Source organism: Convolutriloba macropyga, chromosome 11 (assembly GCF_964194025.1).
Source record: "Convolutriloba macropyga chromosome 11, txConMacr16.3, whole genome shotgun sequence".
Classification (NCBI taxonomy): Eukaryota; Metazoa; Xenacoelomorpha; order Acoela; family Convolutidae; genus Convolutriloba; species Convolutriloba macropyga.
The window spans coordinates 22372395-22383366 of NC_134478.1; positions in this window are offsets into that span (position 1 = coordinate 22372395).

Genomic DNA, 10972 nt, shown 5'->3' on the forward strand with positions numbered 1-10972 from the left:
AAATTTTTTCAACTTCAATGGAAAATCAAAATTATACAGTTTTTAGTCTATGAATTTTTTTGTATGATCCTTGTATGATTTCTAGGAAATCATATATGGTCCTTGTATGACTACCAAGAATTCATACAAATCATATATGACCTAGTACGATTACTAAGAATCATATATGACCTAGTACGAAATCAAAGAAAGTTGTATGATCGTTGACCCGGGGAAGAACACTAGAATTTTGCAACGTCTTCGCACTCGAAATGAAAACAGAACGCATGAGTTAGGTAAAAAGTCAACAAGGGGGTACTTGGGTACTTCGAGAGCAATAGGAGGAATCGGCCTGAATGATAACGACAATAACACGGAAAAAATGCTGTCCCTGTGGCAGTGGTATGGCACCATGACACTGAAGCGTCTGTAAAGCGTTCAATGTGGAATGTCATACCTGAAAAAGTTACACTGAAACTTTGGTCTTGTTTTTCCCAAATTGAGTAATCCCTCGGCGGCTGAGGTAGCTTGCGTACAACAGGCTATTGGGGATTATTCGGACATCCAGGAGGCATGTGAAAACAACGGGGATAACGCGGAGGACTGCTCAATATTGAGTGTTAATAAAAAAGAAAGGCAAAATTCTGATCTTTTCCGTTTGTGCCCCCCTCCCCCACCTTAGTGGGTGCTTATAATTTGCACCCCCCCCCCCTCCGAAGCACATGCCATATCTTTACATGATGATTTACTATGTAATGACACGTTCTCTGCAACTGGGGGGAGCATAACATACTGGGAGGCACAAACGGAAAGGATCCCAAACTTTACTTTAACTCTTGACCGAGCAGCTGCAGCTCCAAATATTTCTGAAAAAAAAAGATACACAGCTTAACATTGGTTCCCGCATTACGCACCTGCAGAAGTCATTGGCGAAAAACGACAGTTTTTGAGAATTTTCCTGAGGTAAGTACCATTCCGAAAAAAATCATGGAGTGGAAACCGTTTGTCATCAATTATCACCAAACCTCTGCTAGAAAGTAGCCATATGCTAATTATCAATTCATTTCGTCTTGTTTTCGTAGCTGTTCCTTGGTCTTGATTGTTTTGCGCGTTCCGTTTTATGTGTTAACCATTTGGCCCTGCAGCTCAGAAGTCAAGGTCATTACAGTCCACCTCGATTTGTCGTCGTTGCCAAACCATAAAGGGCTAATGATTTTTTAAATGTTGTGAATCTGTTAGCTGTTTGATAAAGTTGTTCTGATCTAAAGTTGCGATCTGTTTCCTACTCGTCAATTACTACGGCTAACTTGCATAATAACCTTGTTTGTTCACCGACCCATTCTGATTCCGCGTGATATAAGTTTTGCAGCATTGCTGTGAAATTTCTTTTCACAATATGCGACGAGCCAAATGTTTTGGGGAGCCATGGGTTCCAGTACACATACTAAGTGACCAGCTCTGTAAGCATTTTAGTCCTATGGACATTTGGTTCTCATCGCCAGTTTAGGTACAAATTCGCAAGAGAGTTTATCCAGAATTGCTGCGAAAGGTTAGAACACCTCATCCACCCCTTGTTGTAATCCCAGGAGAATGAAAACATCAACGGCAAGTATCTTGTGAGGTCATAGATCAAGAAATTGTATCGCTTGAATGGTTGACAAACCAAAACTGTTGTCTTACACATAAGTTAGAGGTGTGCTATTGAGGACTTTTTCCAATTGTGTTTAAAGTGGATGAAAAATTTTTCTCCTTTCAACATATGAGAACCAGTAGCTGAATCAAGATTTAGTGTTGTGCACTGTACAAGTCGTTCCCATGCTCTCCTGAAGTGGGCTGAGTACGGTGGAGTAAATTTGCACTCGATCGTCTTCATTCGTAACATGTCATTGATTTTCTGATAATCGAAATTGTTTAAATTAGAAGTTAGCTTGCCGGAAGCGCCTACGAAATTCTGAATCTGTTCTGTTTGCGAGCCAAATTTTCAAAGATTCGAGGTTCTTCTGGGACATAGATGAAAGTGCAATATGTTTCAGATATTTATTTAGTTTGTTATGGCACAATTTCTCTAAATGGAGCACAAAAATTACTGTCGTGCACAAGCAAAAAAGTCCAAATTTCCTGCCGTTGTCATAGACAATGAGGTGAGAGATTAATTGTCGCGCATAAAACCTTAAGATAGCATGAATTAAATTATCTGCTCTTGTGGTAAGACATCTGAACATGCAGACGTATTTTTTTGGATACAAGTTGCCACAGGATTTCCATGCGAACGGAGCAATAAAACTTTGCTTCAGTTTTTTATTAAATTTTAGCGACTGAATTCCTGAAGTCCAACGGAAGGGGCATTTGTGGCTGTATTGCCACTGTTTTTTGTCGACAATTGAAATTTGATTAACTTTTTTCGTGAGGCAGAGCCAGAGCAGATTATAATAAAAGAATGCGGAACAATCAAACGGCAATAATGAGGTCCTGAGGTCCATTGTGATTGTAAATATAACTAAACAATAGAAACTTTCCCAGTAACTGCTGTGCTGTCTACTGAGATTACTTTTAGAATTGAAGCTTTTTTCTAGTTGCGTTGCATTCGCAAAGCGTCCATTAGTCCACTAGCTTTAATAACCACTTCTCAGAACTGGAAAATAAAATATTTTCGATTTTAGAGTGTTCTGGTTTTGTTTTAGCAAGGCAACCAGTTACTCTTCAAACAAAGTTTCTTGAGTTTGTCGGGGAAGAAGAAATTTTCTAAAAAAATAAAATAATCATGAACAGAAGTACACAAGCAAAATATCGTTTGAGTTTTTTTGACACAGACCCATTTAAACTGCCAAAAATTACTTTGTGAAGTCTTCAATAGGTTTTTCTCTGTGTAACTCTCCGCAAAAGTTCGCTGGCTCGTTAAACCAATATTTGCAGCTGTTGGTTTCAGTTTATTTCTTAATTCTTTGAAATGAATTCTTACTTTCACTTCATGTCTTAATTCTTCTTAATTTCTTTGTTCGCTGAACTCGTCAACCCCCTGGTGCGCTGAGATTCAAATATCGTTTCCAATCAATCAGAGATTTGGTAGATCTGACTGATGTCTACATTTGGATAAGTTGTTCGTTTTAAGTGTCCCAAATGTTGACCAACTTTTTGAATCCTTTTATATCCCTTTTTATTGCTAAACGTTTATGCCTCTAAGCACTTAAATGTGTTCCAAAACGAAAGTTTGATTTGACATCAGTCCTTCTATCGAAAGATGTCAGTGGTCTATGTTATATTTTTTCCACAGATACTGTCGTGCAGTTTTTATCATAGACTTTTTTGTAGGAGCAAATCCATTGTCTGAAACAATTTTTGTTACCACCATCTATTCGGCGCGTCCAATGTCTACGAAATCATACGTATTAATTGAACTACCATTCTTTAGGGGGTAACGGAAAGTACTTCAAGAAAGTACAGAGATTCAGACGATCCAGCTTTACTACATTATGTTAATTTTGTGGTCTCAGTTGAGTGATCATGTAGATGAGTTTGATGATACTGTCTACAATTTGTGCAATTTTGCGTTGAAAAAAATTCCCCGGTAGAATCTCCTGTCATCGGAAATAGAATCGGCGTTAATTGACAGATGGAGTTTGTGGAAGCTTCTGCTCTTCTCTTCACCGCAATAGATGATTCCTGGAACACTGAAACTTTCTAACAATTAAAAATTTTCTTTGGTTTTTGCAAAAAAAATATGTGGAAGACTGTCACTGAACCTCAGTCTGCCTGAAGTTGGCAACAAATGCCGTGTCTAGAAGTAACCGCCTATTTACAGAATTCTTTTTTTTCAAATAGTTTTTGTTTTCAAACGTCTGATCAACGTATAGCAGCCATTTGTAAGGTTTTCCTATGCTCGCTGACTCAATCTGGATTTGACCGTTTTCCATGAATCTGTCCATTAATTGTCTGTAGTGCAATTTCTTGATCGCAGCTTCTGTACTCATTTTTTGTTTGAGGTCTTGTGCGTACCCAGACGTTTAAATAAATTCATTGGTCTATTTATGAAGTATTTGCAATTGTGAAAATTTTATGGGTAGGTGACTTGGGTATTATACCAGACTACCGTGACGATTGTGGACAAAACAGTTGGTGAGCTTTTTTCTGTTCGACAATAGCTAAAGTTTGGTAATACCCTTGATCGTTGTTTCCGTAGACTTTCATTCTTCTCTTTGCTCCACATGGAGAAAAAACGATTGCTGATGCGCAATCTTTTCTGTAGAGTTGAGTGGCTTTTTGTCACAAACAGACACAAATGAGTTTATCCAATCTTTCGGAAAAAAAAATAGCCACTAAAGTTCTCATTTTTAGTTTGATAAGGCTTTCTGATGATATTGGGGAAGTAATGAACTGCTGTGGTACAATGCGATTCTTAGAGGTTTGCATATCAAATGAGTTTTGGAATTGACGCTGCTGTAGATGCTGAATTTTGATCAAAAACGCATCTGGCAGTTGGCCGAACGAATGACAGCTTTGAAGATTCTGTATGTTGAAATGATAATGGCTGGTTGGAAATAATTGTTATACTGATTGAAAGTAATGACTATTCGTTATTTTTTGCTAATAGTTTTCATTTGTTTTGTAGTTTCTAATGTTTTATGTTTGATGGATGGGAGGGTTGCTTGTGTATCCAATTAATTGTTTGCCAGATTACCACTAACTCGAAATTTTGTTCGGCTTAATTTGAGCCTGTTCGCGCGTCGTCTTTGACTGCTACCAAGAATTGAAAGCATTGTTGCTACAAAGAATTGTTGCAGTTCATCAATATTGAATAGTAGAAACTCGTTAGTCTTTTGTTTGTACGACAGTAACAGCTGGACTACTTTTCTTCTGTTCGGAGAAATCATCGTGAGGCAGTTTTTTATCGATTGAAATACCCTCAACAAGATCTCGAAACGCAATGTTTAAGAAATCTAAGCTGCGCTGACTTCGATGATTTTTTGGCACTTATGAACAAATTTATCGAAGGCCAGTTACTGAGTTTGTTCTTATTTTGAGGGACAACCTGTTTCTATATGTGCTCAAAGTGTTTTAGAGCCGTCTTGTTTTGATGTTTTTGTTACTGCTATCTAGCTGGAAAACATTTCAAGCCCTAAGTTGGTTGAGTAAGATATATATTGATGTGAGGCAGATTTGTCTCTTCTACGTGTCCCGTGGCACATAACGGAAACTGAAAAAAATAGAAACTTGTTGTTTATCTTGGAGTTCAAATAACATCAAATAGAACCTAATGAACACTTAGAAGGAAAACAATTAGTAAATTTTACTAAATTAAACACTATGAAACGGATCAAATTCAAGTATAGAAAATTCGATTCAAATGCTTCATTTTTTGTGATCACTGCTCTTCATTGCGCCGCTATACTATTTAATTTTTTTTTAAATTTGTGAAATTACGAGTTAAACTATTCGTGCTAATTGAGGTGAACTTAAGCGCTGAAAACATTACAGCCAGCTTTTTTGGACTATTTTCTTCTGTACTTCCACTTGATTAATGGTTTGCAAGTACGCATTCTAAAAGGACTTATCTGGGATGAAAATTCCTGTTGCAAAATCATTGCTTTATTCCCTTGTCGTGATTTTCCTATGACAAATACTTCTTTGGTTCTGCGGGCAAAAACGTTGACAACTTCAATCGACTGGTCTGCAAATTCAGTAGAATAGTTTTTGGAGACTTGGCAACCGTCCTATCAGTCGTAGCCACCACTGAAAACTTTATTTCTGTTTAACATATGAAAATAGGGTGCAAAACAATAGACTTCTCCTGTAGTTGATTATTAAAATGACAAAATGCTCGTTGTCTGGTTCAAGTTTTGTGTTTATTAATCTGCCATCAGCAGAAAATTGGTTTTTCGAATACCTGAGGAGATTAATTCGCTCAACAAATATGGCGAAAAACTCCTGTCCGACTGATGCTACTGGTGAAACTTCAGTTGAAGAAAACAAATGAGTAGTGAAGCTGCTAGTGAGGTTCCTGTTTAAAGGGAAAAATTCGCTGGGAAACTGTATAATTGCTGGTGGGGAGTCCCTGCCGATCCGGAAGAACTAGGCATGGGAACACTGCTAAACGTCAGTTGCTTTTGCTAGGAATCCAGTTTCGCAAGCAAAACTACGGCTAAACGCTGCTGCTGTCGCCAGTGGTTGTTAGCTTCTGGTGGCGAAACTTGGTTGGCTGTGAAATAAGGCTGGACAAAACTAGAGAACGGTGACAAGGGCTGGCTCTTATCGCTGGGGGTCCTGATTGGCCCGATAACTGGGCTGCAAAATTTTGCTGAAGCAGTCTGCTGTAGCTGAAGATCCTGATTATTCTGGGCTTCATGAAAAACAAAACTGCAAAAAAACAAATGCAAAAATTAGATTTTGAAATTTTATTTTCACAAATTTATTTTCCCAATTAAGGGGAGTACAAGGCCAGCGTTTCCTTCATATTAATTTTGTCGCCTAACTTCTGAAAATCAACAATTTTTTATTTCCATTTCCTCGTTTTTTGATTGGTTGACGAGGTTCCAAGATATCTATATCCTTTTCTTTTTTTTCGATATTCCTTCTGACAGCATTTTCGTATTTGATCTTCAAACGTTTTCTGCCACCTTAGCTCGTAGCGAGGAGACTTGTTTCTCGGAATCTTTTTCGATCTTTTTTATTGGAAAATAATCATTAGTTCTCACATTGCAACAATATCTTTCAGAAAAAGTTGCATATGCAAGAGAGGTTAAATAAGCTTTTATGAGTCATTTTTGAAATGGGGTACAACTTTTTTGGGGCTAATTCTTTTTCTTTGAAATTTTGAAGTTGATCTCAAATAGTTTCAGTTCTGAGAAGCACCTTTTTTTAGGAATCATATGCCCTTTTTTAACAGGCAATCATTTATAGTACTACAATCCATTATTAATTGGCTTTTAATGAAAATTGAATAAAACAAAATATGAGCTTCCTTTTCATTAAGATCTTCTTAATGTAAGTTTGAGACTGTAAATTTCTACGTTTTTTCGAAACATAGGCCAAAAGTATCCGTTGACAAAAAAACATCCGTTTTCGTCTTTGAGAAAATACTACCCAAAATTCTTTTCTGGTAAGTATGTAGTAACTTTTAATCTGGAGACACCTTAAAATTTGTTACAGATTCAAAAAATTACTATAATGTTTTTTTTTCAGTCAGACTCAAATGAAAAATTATTCTTTTTTCTTTTCAGCACATTCACTATTTTTGATCTTGAGCAGGAGCTTTTGGTGGTTCAAAACGTCTTCAATACTAATTTCTGTCATGAATCTGACTGGTGTAGATGAATTTTCCTCAACATATAGCTTTTTGACTACATGTCAAATTAGTATTCTAGAGATTTGATAAAGTGAATCTGTATTCTTTTAATGTGTTTAGTTAGCGTCTGCTTCACGTTTCTTCTCCTGTATATGCCAGATACCTTGAAGATAATTCGGAGCTAATTGGGAAATCTATCTAATATGCTCATGCCCGGGTCGAGGTGTCACCGCTAAAAATCGCTAAAAGATGTAAGATTTGCGGTGAATTTGAGTAAAAGTGTAAGATTTGCGTTCAATGCGATGAATGCGGTGAAAAAAAATTTTAAGCGGTGAAAAATTTTTTTTGAGCGCTTATGCGGTGAAAGAAAATTTTTCACCGCTACAAGCAGGATGCGGTGAAAAAAATTTTTCACCGCTACCACCAGAATGTGGTGAAAAAAAAATTTTCACCGCTACCAGCAGAATGCGGTGAAAAAAAATTTTTCACCGCTAAAATCGCAAATCTTACAAATATTCACCACGCTAATTTCAACGCTTATCTTATATTCACAGGAAATATCAATGAAGTAAGTGACAGATGGCGCAGTGGGTTACGAAGTTGGTGACACGCATGAGGTAGAGGTTCGAACCCTTGTACGGCAGTTTCGTTTTTGTAAGAATTCCCCTGAATGCGGTGAAAAAAAATTTCACCGCAAAATTCAACGCAATTCCTACAAAAATTCACCGCTTTCAGCGCATTCAACGCTAAAACACGCGGGCGCTTTGGGGTGAAAAAAGTTTTTTTTTCACCGCTATTCATCGCTAATCTTACATTATTTTTTGACAAAACCTCGACCCGGTTGTTCAAAAATTGTAGTACATAATTTCTAAGAGAAGTTATTGATTAAGTCGTAAAAAAGCATACTGCTTTTCTGGTAGAAAAAATGGAAATTCACGCTGCTCAAAAACGCCATAAAAACGGAATTCTTTCGCAACTTTAATTCATTTTGCTCTAAATGCAAACTATTATCACAATTTGTTGTAAGGCTCTAGGTTTCTTTCATAATTAATCGCTCAGGTATTTTTGTTCAAAAACAAGCAAAACATTTATCTTATTTTGTTTAAAATCTTATAAATTTTGCAACTCTGTGATTTGTTTTTCTTCCTGATGCCATAGTTATGTCTCGCTAAAACTACATCGAGGCAAATTTCGAAAACGAAACTGCAAATATGAATCGGTGCCCACTTCAAAACATGTAAAATGAGCACTAATTCGGATTCAGTTTTAGCAGCATAAATCGTTCAGTGTTATGACTGTTCATCGTTTTTTTGGTCTCAGATATCAGAAGAAAATCATCACTCATTTGTTTTACAAATTTGTTAAACAATATACTTTGATTAGAGAACAGTTTTCGCAAGTGTTGGGTTATGGGTTTTCGCAAGCGGAAAAAAAGCGTTTTTACTTTGGAGAAAAATTAATTTTCTCAAAATGAGAAAATAACAAGAATGATATTATACAGTAGAATTTAGAGATTTACAGGAGAGATATGATTATTAGATCAAGATGGTGAGTTGATATTGGGGATGAAAAAGGACTCAAAAATCAGCTGTTACCCATTATCAGTGCAAGAAAGTCAAGATACAAAACTAATCTTAGCACCATGATTTATAGTGGGGGTCGCAAGGGTTACCCAATATGGTTTGCTTCTGCAAATCAGTCGCAAAGGGAACCATAAAAGGAATGCATTTGCACTTCCGGAGATATCATAATCATTTAATACATGCTGGGAAGATTTTACATCAAATAATCTCACTCTAATATTAGTTATCTAGATTCACCAATTTGAACCGAATATTGATCCTAAGCACCATTTCTTGACGATTCATTTATATAATTTCTCTGATTAAAATCAATTTGCTTTTGTCTTTCTGATCTGGTAAATTAAATTTTCTTTCTAATTTTCACTAAGTTTAAGACTATAGTTTGATTGATATTCTAACACCCCTCCTCAGACTTGAGCTGATTGCGTAGAGTCGGTTCCCATCAAAACTGCTCTGAATGTTTCAGCTTTCGGAACGGGTAAGGACTTTGTGAAGATGTCCGCTGCCATTTTGTCTGTAGGAACGTAATGAAATGAAATAGTCCCATCTTCCGTCTTGTCCCGAATGGAGTGAAACTTTGTCTCGATGTGCTTGCTCCTCTTGTGCACGACTGGATTTTGCAAAGTGTGATACAATTTTGATTGTCCTCTCCAATTGCTATTGGACCTTTCTGTTGAATGCCAAAATCCTTTAGAAGTTGTTTCAGGTAGAGTGCTTCCTGAACTGCTGCTGCCATACCCTGATATTCTGCTTCTGACGAAGAAAGAGTAACCGTGGCCTGCTTCTTGACACCCCAGTTGAGTGCTGCGCCACGTCCGTTGAGCTTGAAGTAATAGCCCGTTGTTGATTTTCTGTCTTTCACATCTCCAGACCAGTCTGCATCACTTTCCCCCACTAAATCATAACTAGACTCTTTTGTGTGAGTAAGTTTTAAATCTTTTGAACCGTGAAGATATTGTAGAAGTCGTTTTCCGCATTGACAGTGTTGATTGGTAGGTGCATTCATGTGAATGGACGGAATGTTGACTGTGAACATGATGTCTGGCCTCGTCTGTTTGCCCAGATAAAGAAGTGATCCAAACAAGCTTCTGTAGATCCTCTGGTCCACTTCTTCGTCTCCGTTCTGTGCTGTCTGAAAATTCAAGTTCAAATCAGCTGGAGTTCTTGGAGGTTTGCATTGATCCATTTGAAACCGCTCAAGCATTGTTTCTATGTAGCGCTCTTGGTCGACTGTGACCTTGCCCTCTTCTTGTCTGATTCTAAGGCCCAGAAATCAGTGTAGTCTCCCTCTGTCTTCCATGTAAAATGTTGCCTCTAGTGCCTTCTTGACATCGGAGATCACTATCATCCTTCTTGATGCTACTATGATGTCGTCAACCCAGACGAAGATGAAGGTGTGATCCTCTGCCTCTGATCTTGCGAACAACCAGTGATCGTTCCTGCTTCTGGTGAACCCCTGTCTCAGTATGAAATTTGCCAGCTCTTTGTACCAGTTGTTAGCAGCCTGTTTCAAACCATAAATTGATTTATTTAGTCGACATACTAATTTCTCCCCATCTGATCCGCGTTTTACAAACTCCTGAGGCTGTTACAGATACACTTCTTCCTCGATTGGTGAGCGCAGGAAAGCAGTCTTGACATCATATTGGTGCATCACATGGCCCTGCTTCGCTGATAGCTGAAGTAGAATCCTGAATGTCTCTGGCTTACAGGTAGACGCAAAAGTCTAGTCCAGTCCTTCCACCTGTTTGAAGCCTTTTGCCACATAGCGTTCTTTGTATTTGTCGACTTGACCACTGGGTCCCAATTTCACCTTGAAGACCCATTTTCCCGGTATGACGTCCCTGTCTGTGGTTGGTCTCAATAGGTCCCAAGTCTCGTTGTCTTGGAGTGCCTTGAACTCGTCATTCATTGCCCGGTACCACTGGTCTCATTCGTCAGCTTGCTTGGCTTTGTAGACTGTTTTAGGTTCCACATAGTTACCCTCAGTCACAGCAAGATGGTTCCTGACTTCTCTAAAAAATTGCGGAACATTCGTTGCTCGTGTCCCTCGTCGGGGCTCTGCCCTGTCCGCTTGCTCCAGTGCCTCTTCAAAGAAGCCAACTGTCCGTGAAAACTCCTCCGTTTAACT